The 15797-nt window shown below is 46.1% G+C and overlaps 1 protein-coding gene across 5 annotated transcripts in view; it reads left to right on the top strand.

The window, feature by feature from the left end:
• ZHX1 (zinc fingers and homeoboxes 1) overlaps window positions 1–15797 on the top strand; it is a 198945-nt gene that overhangs the window by 146187 nt on the left and 36961 nt on the right. The window lies entirely within an intron of this gene.

Below are 15797 nucleotides of genomic sequence, written 5' to 3'. Positions count from 1 at the left end.
CAGCCTGGCGGGGAATAACATGGCATATTATACCTTCCTCTCTCTGAGCATCTTCTTCACTCCATTAAATTGCCTTCGTTCCATTTGGACACTGACAGAGAAGTCTGGGAAAATGCGAATGATCTGGGACTCAAGTCTTAGTTCCCCCTTTTCGCGGGCCAACCGGAGGATGTGGTCTCTATCCCTGTAGCTGAGAACCTTGGCTATAATTGGTCTGGGGAAGTCGCCTGGTTTGGGGCGAGGGGCCAGTGAGCGGTGAGCCCGCTCAATAGTAAAAAAGGGGGGAAAGTGGAGGATCTCCCAGGAGGTCTTTCAGGAGGGCCTCGACTGTGAGTTCCATTTTGCCCTTGAGGGCTGACTCGGGAACCCTGACGATGCGGATATTGTTCCTGCGGGACCTAGATTCCAAGTCATCGCACTTCGCCTTGACCTGCTTCATATCACGCACCAAGTCCGAGACCGTATTCTGGCGCGCGTGCACCTCATCCTCGGTTGTTCCAATCCTAGTTTTGGCCTCACCTAACCTGGTGCCATGCTGATCCAATTTGGTGCGCAGGGAGGCTACGTTGGCATTTATGTCGTCTAATTTTTCGTGAAATGACGCAAAGTTTTTGGCCATAGACTCCATGAGCGATGTAAGGTCTGGCTGAGGGGGGCAAGAGGAAATATCCGAGTCGTCAGGAAGAAGGGCAGCCTCAGCCTGAGCTTGGTCTTGCTTGGCTAGGGCTTTAGCAAACTTGTCCATTGCCCCAGCCTTGTTGGCCCCGCGTGCCTTGCCGGACATTTTCGGGGGGTGCCTTGAAGAGAGAGTGAGTATTTTCCGCGGGGAGGAAGGAATGGTCCCCAAGGGGTTTAGAGAGGGGCTCGAGCCGTGATCAGCACCCACATTTGCTGTATTCCGGGGCGACAAGTCCACTCAAGGGGCCCGGGCCGAGGCGGCCAATAGTAGCAAGCAGCAGAGTTAGGGACGCAGGGTACCCCAAGGCGTAGTAAGCGGGAGCCCCCTTTAGCGCAGAGTATTGGACGCCCAGGGCGGCACCAGCAGCAAGAGAGTGGTCACAGGGGGGCAAGATGAGTCCGGGGTCCCTTCCCCCCCAAAATGGCAGAGGCGCAACCCAGAGACGAGGCGGAGCCGATGATGAGGAATGGGCCGCAATCGGCGTCACGCGGGCCGGAGTCCTTCACAGGCGGCAGTGATGGCCCCCGATGTCCGTTTTTGCCCAGAGAAATTGCTGTGTGTAGCAGTGGCAGTGGGCAGTAGGATGCGTGGGGTCTCGGCAATAGATTGTCTTTAGAACCGCTGATTCTCTCGGATTTGAAGCTCGCGGGTCACGGAGCTTAGACGCTAAGCGGCCATCTTGTCGGCGGCTCAACAGCGCCCCCCGATAATGTGTTTTATAACATTTTTTCTGAAGTGTAGGTAGGGTTGGTCAGCTCTCGGGTCTTGAGGCAAAGAGTTCCAACATTTAGCAGCCTTTACAGGGAAGCTATTGCCACCAATAGTGGTAAGCTTGTATTTAGGTATGGTCAGGCAATTCGCATTGCCAGCTCTGGTTAGTCTATGAGCGATTCTTCTCTGAAGCTTGGCTGTAAGGTAGCTAGGGGCAGCGTTATTAAGAGCTTTGAGTCAATGATAACGTCTTCAACTGTATTTTATTGGCCGTGGATAACCATTTATGATGGCGTCTAAAGGGGGAAATGTGGGTTCTTTTGTTTATGCCCAAGGCTGCTCTTAAGGCATTATTTTGTAAGGTTTGGAGCTTATGGATAGTCATTTTATTATCACCACTGTAAAGAGCATTACAGTAATCAATTCTGGAGAGTATTAAAGCTCTAGCCAGGATCAAGCAACTGTCGTCGGAGAGGAATGGCTTGCCAGTTCTGAGTAGCTTGCACGTGTAAGCCGTGGAGGATGTCAGGGATTTGATCTGTTTTTATCAAAAGACAATGTGGAGTCCAAGTAGAAGCCAAGGGTTTTTACCTCCTTGGAGACTTTAATGGAGTTCCCGTCAATATTGAATGAGGAAAATTCCAGACCTAGTTTTTTGATGTTAGCCTGTGAGCCCAGAATTATCAACTCGGTCTTATCATCGTTTAAACATAGGCCATGAGTGGCCATCCATGCTTGGATGATAACGCATACTTTGTTCACCAACCCCGTGTCCTTGCTGTGATCACCAGAAAGCGGGAGGAGAATCTGGGTATCATCTGCGTAATTAGTGTAGGTAATACCCAGATGGTCCAGATCATCGAACAAGGGTTTGGTGAAAATATTGTGGAGAGTTGGTGAGACGCAGGAGCCTTGAGGGACACCACACAGGATGGGGGTTGGGTCTGCGGCTGCAATAATAATAATGTTTTTTATTTATTTTTTTTAAGTGAGGTCCGACTGAGTTTGGGTTTTGCTATCGCAAAACAGTAAATCCGTATGATCAAGAAAGTTATTCAGCCCAGTTCAGTATATTCCTTGGTCTTAAAAAAAAAATCCTACCTTTTTTCCTTTTACATTGTGTCCCTTTTGCACTTGGACAAAATCATATTCTAAATTTTTTCTAACATGTATACATGTCCACATTTATGCACTTTATTTACCCCTGTTAATAGGGGTGATGCGTTTTGAAACCCTTTCAATATTATACCTGTTGATTTTAATGTGTTTTTAAAAAACTACTTATGCCAAGTTTCTAATTAAGGACCGCCATTTTGCAGAACATGTTAAAGCAACTGAAATCCCTCCCCCATCATATAGTTGCTACTTGCTTCTCTGCATTTGTTATATAGACTATATGGTTGGAGCATAAATTGTCTATTCGTCAGTTCTTTCTTCCATAGAGAAAGGGTAGTGTGTGTGTTCTTGATAGCAAGAAGAACATTAAGTCATTCCAAGGGTCTTTAGACTTCGGTTGACACTCGGCATTCCTCTGAACATCTCTTCAAATTCCTTACTATTTGAAAGGTTACCAATGAAGCCCACAATATCATTATGAGGCTGAGCTAGCAACATTTATTACCCAATACATTTGTGGTTTGATTTTTAAGTGCATCTTTCAGCACCCTTAGCAGACATGTGATGTTATGTTATGTTAATGCAACTTATAAAGCGCCCGTAGGCCAAAAGGCATCTTGGCGCTGAGAACACACAGAAGGCAAGCATACAATAAAACCTAAAAAGTAGAGTTTTCAACTTGCGTCTGAATTCTAGATGATTCTGAAAGTGTCTCAAGGCAGGCGGCAGCCAATTCCACAGCTTAGCAGCTGATATTGAAGATGCTTGCTCTCTCAATCTTACAAGAGTATACCCACGGACTACCAAGAAACAGGCATCCTCAGAACGAAGACTCCGACTAGGAATCTATGGGACAAACTTGTCACAGTGATAGTCAGCCCCCTGCTGATAATAAACCTGGTGAACGAGGCAAAGGCCTTAAACTCCACTTGCCTTTGCCCCGGAAGCCAATGAAGGGACCGTAGAACTGGAGAGCTACGCATTCCATAAGGTTGATTTGTCGCTACTCCGGCAGCTAGATTCTGAAGCACCTGTAATCGATTGATAAGCCCAACTGGCTGCGCCAGAAACTGGGCATTGCAGTAATCCCAATGAAGCCACAGGACGCAAGTGACTAGGCAAAAATGGTAACGTTTTACGCGATATCCTCCAATCAAAATGACAAGACTTACAGATTGCGCCAACTTGGGCAGCCATGGAAAGAGTGGAAGTTTGGTCCATCTAACTCCTGCAACCGTCAGATCTTCATGTTCACAAACTCGCTTTCCATCCTGTTTACCACGGCTTGCTTTTGTTCCGTTATTTTAACCCTACCTCATCCATATACTTACTTAATACCGCTGCAATACCTTTGCCACTTCCTCTGACCGACTCCTTATGAGAACGCCTGCTACAGCCGACACGGCCTCCTGACACACAGGGTGAGGCTTCTGCAGCTTCCTCCGGGCCACTGCTTTACCACTCGCCACCAGGTCTGATGAGCTCTTAATCCATGCCTTACAATGTTACTAAAGTAGTGGCTGCTCTTGTATCTGCTTACATGTCATTCCAACTCAAGTTTCACGATTCCCACATCGTCTCTGAATTAACTGTCTCCCACTTGTTCAACCTCCCACACCAATGGGGAGATCAGCCCAGTTCAGTACCACCACTTACGTTGTATCTTGCAGCTATGAGTGCACCTGGCGTAGCTCCCAGCTTCATGGGGTGCTGCTTTATCAGTTGTCCTCCCCACTGGATTTGACGTTGCTCAGCCCTGCACTGTTTGCTTTTTACCTACCTGTAACGTCTGGATTTGACACTGCCCAAGCCCTGCACTGTTTGATTTTTACCTACATGTAACAACTGGATTTGATGTTGCTCAGCCCTGCGCCGTCTGCCTTTTACCTACCTGTAACTACTAGTCTGACGCACATCTCGGTAGGATAGCTCAGGGACAGCGTGCTCGCCTTGGAAGCAAGACGACACTGAGCAACACAGGTTCGATCCCCGGGTCCGCGCTTAGAAACCTCTGGGTATTAAGCGCGTTAGAAATAACCTATCATATATCATAGCATATCACATAGCCCCACACTGCACTTGTACTCCTATCTGCATGTTGTAATTATTATGCGTTGTCTTTCACTTCATTATCTTACATTCTGCACCTACTGTAACTAGTGCTGTGATACCCGAGGGTCTTGGGCGCTGCTATAAATGCGAAATAAAATAAATACAAATAAAAAGCGCAAAATGTCTCACCGCTGTCACTGGAATAGGAATTTCACCCAGTGTTGAAGGCCAGAAGAAGGGTGTCCAAAGAGTAGGATTAGGGGGTAGCCCATCACCAGAATCTGTTTTGTCGCCATTCAGCTTCAGCCAATTGCTGTTCATCCATCCCCCCTCACGGCTGCCAACCACTGACTCAAACGCAAAGACACCTCAGCCCCGGCAAGATCACGTCGAACCAGAATCTGGGTGTCCTCCGCTACGAGTAGCACCGGATGCTGAAGGGGCGGACAAGACATCCAAGAGTCTGGATATAGCTATTAAAAAGCAATGCTATATGATCTATTTTATTTGTTTCGTGCTCATACACAAGTGTTTCAGAGCATGCCAAGGCAAGGGACGGGAACAAGGGAGGACAAAACAACGATCTTACTAGGCCCAGTGTCATTGAGAACGTGCAGGGGAGAGGGAAGGGGGGGGGGAGTGCAAGTGAGAGGGGAGGAGTGGAAAGTGCTGAGCAAGCGATAAAACAGCACTTGTAGTGCAGTCAGTGATGTGGCAAGTGCAAGGTTAAGGTGCAGACAAGGGGTGCCTGATAAGTACAGGTAAGGGGACTGTAGGGTTACAGATAAAGACCCAAGTGCACGGGTTGACCAGGAGGCAGTGCAATGTGTGTGGCTGGGTGGGCCAGAACAAGGGCCCGTAAATCGGAGGGTAACCAGTGCTGATCTGTCTGATTCGGCACCGGGGTGCTGAAGCAGACAAATCAACAGGGGAGAGGAAGAGCGTAGGCAGAAGCAAAGAGGAAGGTCTTGAGGTGCTTCCGGAACCAGAGATGGTACTCCTCAAGTTTCAGGGAGGCACGGAGGCTGTTCCAGAGGGAGGCACCAGCCGAGGAAAGAGATCTATCTCCAACCCGTTGCTTGGAGAAGTGACTGACCCTGAGGGAGTTGAGGGGGAGGAGCGAAGAGTTCCAGTAGCAAGGTATTTACAGAGGGAGAGTTGAAGGTATTCTGGACAATTCAAAGGGTCTTGAATTTAATCCTTGCAGCCACTGAAGAGATTTCAGGGCTGGAGAGTGTCGATCCCAGGGCTTAAGGCCAAGCACAAGTCTTGCAGTCCCGTGGGACACAGCAGGTCAGTGAATAAGAGGAGGAAAGAAAGGGAGGAAAAGAAGGAGATTGGCCCTTATTAGCCAGGAAGGAGGCAAACCAGGTCAGAACGGTCTCAGAGAGTCCCACCAGGGCCAGGCGGGATAGCAGGATAAGAGTCGTCAAAAGTTTTGAAAGCTGCTTAAAGATCTAACAAAATCAGGGCACCCACTCCTCTGCCATCTGCCAGTCTGGTCATGACTACAACAGACACCAGTGCACACTCTGTACTCCGCCCCAGCCGCCGGAACCCAGACTGAAAGGTGTCCAGGGACTGAGAGGGTTCAAGAAGAGAGGAGAGGAGACTCCAGGGCTTCCAACAGTTTTATAAAGAAAGGTAGCAAGGAAATAGGACGATAGTTGGAGAAAACAGAAGAATCCATACACTGCTTCCTTAAGAATGGGATAGCAATAGCCTGCATCAATTCGACTGGGATATGGCCAGATTGGCAAGCGAGGTTAACAGCATGGGCCACCCAGTTAAATTATAGCTGGCATAATGTGCTTCAGGTCACTCAGTGGTACAGGGCCAGAAGGAGCAGCAGATTTAAGCTGCATAGCGGCTTTACTCACCATTTCAATGGTGAATATTGGAAAGTCTTACCAATTATGAGAAGAAGCTAACTTGGCCTCAACAAGGTCCGCGATACTCATAACCTGATCCGCCGTGCAGATATCCGCACACATTTTCAATTTTGGTAATAAAAATGTGGCCAAAGAATCACAGAGTATTTTTGTGTAGGGGCAACTGCAGGAACAAGATTAGCAGTAGAAGACAGAGATTTAACTATTGAAAACAATTCTCAGGGTTGATTTAGCACACTTTCAATTTTATGGTTAAAAAAGGCCTGTCTTGCTAACACAATGGTGGCATGAAAATCCTTACTACAGTGACAATAAGTTGCCTTTTCAGCCGTCTCATATGAGTAGTGCCATTTGCGTTACGCTTGTCTCACCTTAAGGCAGAACACTCAATTCATCCAAATACCAAGGTTTAGATTGACGTTTACGAGGCCAAACCAACTTCAGGGGTGCAACCACATCTGCCGCGTGCTTCAATACCTTTGTAAGGGTAGTTACACTAACATTAGCGCTAGTAACACTCTCCTCTTCCACAGTAGCGAAGAAGGCAATCCGATCAACAGAGTCCCACCTCCGTCGCGCTCCTAGAATTGCCGGGTTTTAAGAAGATGGGAAGAAAGCTTGTGTTAAAGGGCACAAAAAATTGTCACACCAAGACACATGTTCAGCCAATAAAAAATCAGTTGTGGCTTTATCCAAAAAAAAAAAAAAGAAATCTGGAGTTGGTTGAACCTCTATATGTTATTTCTTAAATCTTATGGAGTACATCCAACCAGCAGCCTTGGATCATCTGTCATCTGAGCTGTTGAGCCTTGTAGTGTCTATAGTCCCAGGCTAGCTCGTAATGTGGTAAAACCCATGTGCAAAGGTAAAGTGAAGCCCCGGATGCTGCCTATTTGCAGAACTGCTTCTGATCTATCGGTACATAACTTTCCACTCTTTAACTGAGCTGTCCAGACCCGGCTCCACCTCAGTAGTTGTTTCTATTGAACGGTTATGTATGACTGGCATACAAATTGGATACTGTCCTGGCATCCTGACGCAATTGGCAAATTAGTGTAATATTTTGGTTTCTCATGGTATATTCGGAAAAGTGTGCACGAAATCTCTTTGACTCTTAATCTGTAATAAAATGGGCCCTTCATTGAGCTGCAGCAGCCCAAAGCTTTTGATTTGTCTAACTGGATAAAAGTGCAATCAATAAATGGGTCAACCATCACATAATTATTATAATATTTAGTCTATCAATCTTTGTTTTCGTCCTATGATCTAACTGCTCACTCTCGAAGTAAGGATGAGAAGGACAAGTGGCTCTTATTCAACCTGCACATTGTTGTTTTGGCTCGCGATGTCCCCTCCACTGCATTAATGCCCACACTTCTCCGGGATTGCTGTTTCCATCATTGTATTATCCAGTGATCTCGGGTGAAGAATTAATATTTTCAAGACAAGTACTTTGCATATAGTTCCTGGACTACTAGGAGGTACAGCTATAGAACAGGATTGCCAGGCACCAAGCTCATATGACAATGTCAGAATGGTCCGCTTTATGCAGGGTACTTGCCACCCCATATATAGGTGATGAACATTGATCTAAGAAGCAAATTTTCAGGGGCTAGTCTGATCAGCACATTAGTGAATAAGTGGCACAGCTTGGGATACAATCGGCTTTTAAAAAAGATATGTGGCTTATCATTGATATAGGATATGGTATCCACTGCAATGATGGGCTTTCGTCATTGCCAAACCGCGTTGACACAGTGCAATAATAAGAACTCTTACCTTTCTTGGAAGAGATTACCTGCTTCACTGTAATTCTTCAGTTATCGAATCAGCTCTCTGAATAATTTGTAATTTACAATCCATAGAGGTTCAAAGGGCCATTAGGGCCTGGATTATTCTTTTTCAAGAGGATTGTAATTTTTGCCTGTTTGTGGATTGTGAGATATCCCTGTATGGAGGCAGGTTGCATTGCTTTGTGGGTGCTAATGCCTCAATATATTCTTATTCTCCTGTCCACCCTCTAGAATCCATGTCATTTGGGGCTTTCTTCTTCCTCGTCAAGTTGTAGATTGCGTTTGCTAGCCATGAATTGGACTTGGTGCTTTGGCACAATTCTTTTTTGGGTCCGTTGGGCTAGGGTGCAATTTTGCCACTGCTTTGACCTAGTCATGTTCCTGTGAAAAAGGTTGCTACTTTTTCTGCTATCTGGATACGAAGCATAGTATACAAGATAGTTATTTTGCTTTGTTTGGGGTTTTGAGAAATCTATTTGCATAGTCTTGTTGTGACCTACACTGGATGACTTGCTTGTTGCTTCTAGTATTTTATTTGGTTGGCTTGGGTGGCTAAAGTGTCTTTTTGTAAGTGTTGGCATGACACTCCTTCCTTTACAGTTGGTTTCCTGTTCTTTTTAGTCTGCCTCGTACCCAGTTGAGCCATTCTGTTGCTTTTGTTGTCTGAGAGAGATCCTTTTTTTCTTTCTCCTTGTGCTAGTGAGCACAGGGTCATTCTCAGGCTGTTGCATAGTCTGACGGGTCAGATGAACGACAGACTATTGTAAGACATTAAGTGAATATTTAATAAAGGAAAGGATAATGCCTATCTTCCCCTATTTCGATGGGGTATTCCCTACCTTACAAACAAGCTAAGGTACTTGTCTGTCATCAGTGAATGTCTTAAAGGAATCAGTCTACTCTCCAAACGAACCCTAACTGACTTTACCACTATCTTAACAACTAAAGGCAGGAGAATGACTCCCTTCTCCTGCGTACTTGCTTCTCGCAGGTTTGCTGTACAGTAAGTGATTTTCAAATAGTCTCTTGTGAATTTTTTGATCAGTTCATACAAATCTCTTAATACTTTGTTACTGTTTTGTTCCTTCTCAACATGGGGTTTCCTTGGTTCTGTACGGATGTCTTTTCCCTTGTCTGTGGCTTCTGTCCATTTTTTATTTATCTCTTTAACTCCCTTTTTCTTCCTCGTCCGTTTTCCCAGGATAAAGTTATCCAACCTTTCTCTTCTATTTATTTCATGACCTCAGTCTCTGCATTGTTTGCATCTCTTGATAAATATATTCTTTTATCCTTAGCTTCAGGATTTTCTTACAGTTTCGTTCTTTGTCAATGACACTTGCTGTACTTTGACTGCGACAAGTATGATTACTCTTATAAAGATTATCATCCAGTTCTCTGACTTCCAGGATTATGCTTTCAACGTCTTGACTGAGGTGTAGAATAGTCCCACAACAGGTTCAATGTTCCTTCTCTTGTTTTCAAAGTTATATTCCCGCTATCTTGCCTGTGATGAGTAGGTATTATGATAACTATTCTCTTTCACTGCTCTTATTCTCGTTGTCTTGACTGACGAGTATGAGCACTTTTTTTATAATTCTCATTCACTTCTCTTGTTCTCATTCACCCGCTGGGTCTTCCGTTTTCCCTGTTACCTGCCACTCTCTGGTATAACATCACTGTAATTTCACTTTGCTCGGCTTGGGCTGTCTCCTTTGGTCGTTCGGTTCCTTTTTCCACCTTGGTGTCTCGCACTGGAGACTTCCTCTCCAATTGCTTCTTCGTATCCCAGGTACCGACATGTTACATGGTCCCAGTCATTTAATGGTCTCTGTGGTTACCAAGATTGCAGGACCACCACTGGTTCTCTGGTTGCAGCAGCATTGGCTGCTTTTCTCTTTCGAATGGATTGTGTCCTCCCACGTATTCCTCATCGATGATATCTCCTCTATCCATTTTTAGCTGCTTCAGAATGTTTTCTTCGGCAGTGGGCGCTGTGCATCGATGTGGTCGACTCGATATATCCCTCATGGGCCTCCGTCTCAAGCATGACATCCAAACTATGTATGGAACATGCAGCACCTGTTGGCTTCAGTTTCGTTTTTCCAATTAAGCTTTCTCTTCGTGAACTATGGCACGCTTCATATTGTTACTTCGTAATGTCTTCGTCTTCTGACAACACCGAAGACCGGGTTTAAGAAATGCCACGACTGTGGCACTAAAATGTCGTGGACGTACCCACATCGGGTGTGTTTATAGGTCCTCCGTGTGGAGCACAAGACCATGGCCTGTCATTCGTGTCAATCGATGACAAGAAAAGCTCTGAAGGAAATTCGAAGAAAAGGCTTCATAAATCGCCTATTTCCTGGAGATGAGTCGGACGAGGAAGACTGAGTATATCTTCCCCTACTCCAGCTGAATGGGAATCATTCAGGCAGGAAATGATAAAATATTTTGAGAAACAAGCTCCCTTGAAGTGAGTAGGCTATTCTCCTACTGCGCCTTCTTAAACCGCTAAGGAAAGGGCTCGAGCCAAATCTTGCGTGCCCTCTGGCCTTCGTGCCCTCTAGCCGGGGACGAAGGCCAGATTTCCATCGAGAGCCATCAAGGTCTTGAGTCAATGAAAAAATAATAGAAGAATCCGAGTCATCGAAGTCGGCCACGGACAAAGTTCACAGAAAAATCGATGTCGAAACCAACCATCAATGCCATCAGCGTCCAAGACATCGACTTCGACGCCAATATCAAGTTTGTTGACGACTCCTAGGCATCGGGCTCGAAACAATCAACCCCGCCACTGGACATTCAAAAATCCTTTCACGTGGATTTATGAAGACTGAGTCTTCAGGCGACAATAATACTCCCTTTGGGTTCTAATAGGGTACACCGAATGTTCCTGATAGTTTTATATCAGAGGAGTCTAGGATGCAGGACCTGCGTGATAATTTACAGCAGCCAGTTGGGTGGACACTGCTCCAGAATTGGAATTTAGCAAGCCAGACCCGGCAGATCACGCAAATGCCTCTTGCAGGCAATTAATGACCAAGGTCCTTGATTATCTGGGATGGAGCAGGCCTGCCCTCCTATTCGAACAGGCTAACCTCACTGATATCCTAGACGAAGGTCCTTAAAGGGATCGAATCCTGCCATTTCATGGTGCTCTACAAAAAAGAGCAAGTGCAAACTGGGAAGCACCAGAATCCAGTCCAGCAGTCAATACAAAATTGACTAAAAAATATAGTAGTGACCCCGGCTATGTTTCTAAACATCCTACAACAGAAAACCTGGTATTGCAAGCAGCAACCTCTACCTCCAAACAAACTGCCTATCCGGCCATTCCACCAGATCGGGATGATCGTCTAGACGCCTGGACAATGAAAGTCTTTTTCTGCCGGGAGCATGGCTCTCAAGTCGGCCAACTCTACTTGTGCCCTTGCAAAATTTACCTTCACCCTAAGGGACTGTGTGCGGCTGAATACATTCCCTAAGGGGAAGAAAGAGACGGCTTCCTGACCATTGTGAAAGATGGAAAAGAGGCCACGTGTGAGTCTCTACAGTCCGGTTTGGATTCTGCTGACAGTATCAGCAGAGACATGGCAGCAAGCACTGTGATACGCAGGTTTGCGTGGTTAAGGAAGTCTACATTTGCACTGGACGTGAAGTCAAGACTCCTTAATATTCCCTTTGACGGGTCTCCTCTTTTTGGCAGCAACGCTGACGAAAGCCTTAAGAAGCTGCAGACCTTGAAAGCGGCAGCAAAGTCTCTAGGTGCCGCCATCGGGGAATCTCAGCCTTTTCACCCCAGTGGACCTTCTTGGAGGGGTAAATCCTTTCGCTTGTACTCATCAGTTGAAAGAGCAAGAGGAATGGCTGGTCAGAGGCCAAAGAAGATCCCCTCGTGGTGAACGAGGGAGAGGTGCAAAGCCTGCCCAAGCAGCAGCATTTTTACCATCATCCGCTGCTTCAGCCACCTCAAACCGTCTGAGGTCTTGACTCATGACACCCAGGTGGGATGCAGACTGTCTCAGCATCTAAAAGAATGGCGAGGCATTACTTTGGATGCTTGGGCATTAGAAACCATTGCCCAGGGTTACTGCCTCCCTTTCATTCAGAGAAGCTTATAATCATCCACCGGGAAACCATTTGTTAAAGGTTCCAGATCCTTTCCTTTTGCAGGAAATTGAGCCTGCTTGAGAAAGGTGCTATAGAGCCAGAGGAACAAAGGATGGTATTCTCCGTATTTCCTAATCCCCAAGAAGGACAGAGGACTGAGACCCATTTTGGACTTGAGGGACTTGAACAAGTTCCTCGGGAAGGACAAGTTCAAGGTGGCCACACTTTCAGATCCTTCAGGCCCACCAGCTCCAGGAGGGGATGGTGGCATTGGACCTTCAAGATGCTTATTTTCATGTGCCAATCCATCTCAAGCACAAAATACCTGAGGTTCGCCCTTTGTGGTTCTCATTATCCGTTTTGAGTTCTACCATTCAGGCTGACCTCCGCCCTGAGGGTGTTCATCAAACTGGTGGCAGCGTGTCTCAGGGGAGAGGGAGCAGGGGGGATTCACGACTAACCCTACCTGGACGATTGGCTGATCAGGGCGCGTTCTCCTGAATAAGTCCTGGATCATCTCTGCGTATCATGCCACTCTCTCCACAAACTGAGCTTCTCCCTCAATTACAAGAAGTCCCATATGATACCATCTAAAAAGCTCCAATTTATCTGGCCTGTACTGGATACATCCTTGGGGACGGGGGGTTGGGGTGATGGCCCTTGCCACCCGGGGTGTGGGCTAAATGGTCACCAAATTTCAGAGTGCCCAGCATCTCCCGGCCTTCTACTTCTTGAGGTTGGTCAGCTTCATGGCATCTTGCATTTTCCTGATGATGAGAATGAGATCACTTCAATGGGCTCTCACGACACAATGGTCTCAATTCTCGGGCAACATGCCGGACCTACTTCAGGTTCCAAACAGGGTCACACAGGATCTCCTGTGGTATGCCTGCGAGGACAACATTCTGAAGGGACAATCTTTTTAGCAAACCATGGCCTGAGATAACAGTAGTGACATACTCCTCACTCACAGGGTGGGGAGCCCACACCAACAAGCTAACAATCAGTGGTTGTTGGTCTCCATTGGAGTCCATACTACACATCAATCTTTTGGAGCTGAGGGCAATCGGACTAGCACTGAAGGCGTTTCTGCCCTCTGTACGGGGAAAGAATGTCCTGATGATGACGGGCAACACAGTGACCATGTACTGCCTCAACAAGAGAGGTGGTGTAGGGTCACTACCACTGTGCAGAGAGGCAATGCAGCTCTGGTTCTAGGCAGTTCAAGAAGGAATCTCGCTATCAGCAGTTCACCTGGTCGTAGAGGAGAACACAGCGGTGGAGGCTCTGGCAAGGCAGAACAGTCTCCCACGAGTGGGAACTAGCTCAGTAAGGCATTTTCAAGAGATCTTCATCCTTTAGGGAACACCTCCAGTGGATCTGTTCATGACCTTTATCAACAGGAAGTGCAAACTGTTCGGCCCCAGGGAATTTCCCCCAAGAGGAGCTCTAGTGGACACGTTCGTAGTGGACTGGGAATTTCCCCTTCTATATGAGTTTCCTCCAATCCCCGTCATTCCTCATGTGATCCGGAGGTTGGGAAAGTTTGGGAAATCCATGATCCGGATTGGGCCATGCGGACGTGGTACCCGGTTCTTCTGGATATGTCCATCTGCTCTCCAAAACGTCTGCCACAAAGAGGACCTTCTCTCGCGAGAGGAGGTTCGGGTTCTCCATGACCTGTGGATGGTTTCTGAGAGGTTGAGGTACAAGGATTGAGACCTTCCGGAGGACATGATGGAGATGCTTTCGGCAAGAAGGCAGGCAATGAAGTCTTTGTACCGCTGCAGTTGGAACAAATTCTGCAGCTGGTCCAGGGATAAGAATGTGGATCCTTTTCTATGCAAAACACCAGAGGTGTTACCTTTTCTGCTACATTTGGTCATTCTGGGGCTCCAGGTTGGTGCCATTAAAGGTTATTTGGTGGTGCTTACTATCTTCAAGCACTCGTCTGAGAAAACGTCCTATTTTAAAATACCTTTTTGGTAGCACTCTTTCTAACGGGACTCACTAATGTGTTCCCTCCGTCTCCATTTCAAGTTCCTGTTTGGGACCTTAATCTTGTTTTGAAATTTCTCATGCACCATTTGTACCACTCCATTCATGTCCTTTAAGGCTACTAACATTTCAAACCATCTTGTTGGTAGCGTTAACATCAGGCCATAGGGTGAGTGGGTTGCAGGCACTATCTTCTAAACCACTTTAAGGATGTTGTCCTTAAAGTCAAACCTTAATTCCTACCTAAGATTATATCAGATTTTCATCTGAGACAAAAGTTAGTATTACCTACTTTTTAGCCACCACCTCATCCGGGCAAGGTAGAGGAAAGGTTGTTACACAGACTCAACCCAAGAAGGGCTCTGAGTTTAACATTTCGAGAATGTAAAGTTTTTTGTTTAGATCACCAACTGGTCATAGACTGTATATAGGATATACTGGTCAGACTGGGACAGGCTGTAACTAAACAAACCTTGTCCAGATGGATTATATTGGCTATTACTGAATGCTATAGACTGGCTGGGAAACATCCCCCAGAAGGCTTGAGAGCCCATGCCACCAGGGGCATGGCTACTTGTGCTCTTGGTCTACCATTCACACTTTTACAAAACATTACCTCCTTGATTTCACCTTAAACCCGGATGAAAGCTTTGGGAAAGCAGTTCTTCATTCGGTTCATAACAACCCTTTATTGCAAAATTCTTACTCCCTCTGCCAAAACTAATACTGCTTGGGGCGTGGCCAAGCGGCAACGAAGATGGCAGCTTAAGTGGGATGTTCCCACAAACAGAGACAATAACCTAAACATGGGCACTTATTCCTGACTTTCTGAACCTCATAACATCATCTTGGTGTTTAAAATAGCAGCAGTTTTCCAATTTAGAGACCAATCTCTGCTCTGACAAAATGGAAGCGAATACACCCATACATTTTCTTACCAAATGAATCCCCTCCGCATTAGGTATCACTTTTTCGCCTCCATTGGAACTGCAACATGCTCCTAAAATAAGGCCTTGTTTCTCTGACAACAATTCTACACCTAGACTATTAATTTCCTGCTTTCTAAGACACCAACAAACAGGCCAAACTCTATTAGCTGCCAGAAAGCATTCCTCCGTTCTTTTTCAGGGGCATAGGATCTTCATCTCTCCAGACTTCTCCAAAATTACTCAAACTAAGAGGAAAACATTTCTTGATGTGAGACCTCTTATGAAGACCCTCGACATCAGATATGGACTACTTGAACCTGCAAAAATGATAATCACCATTCCAGATGGACCTACTAAAGAATTCACGGAACCCAGCGATCTCTTCAATTTGCTTCAATCTACTCCGATGGATACTACTTCCTTAGATTCAGCATCCATCTCCTCCATCTCCTCCAAGTCAAATCCTAAACATCAACTACCTTCATTCATAAGGCCAAAGAATCGGCATACCAAGTTT

Source organism: Ambystoma mexicanum, chromosome 5q (genome assembly GCF_040938575.1).
Source record: "Ambystoma mexicanum isolate Mex_15411 chromosome 5q, UKY_AmexF1_1, whole genome shotgun sequence".
Classification (NCBI taxonomy): domain Eukaryota; kingdom Metazoa; phylum Chordata; class Amphibia; order Caudata; family Ambystomatidae; genus Ambystoma; species Ambystoma mexicanum.
This window is presented reverse-complemented; position numbering and strand designations above follow the sequence as displayed.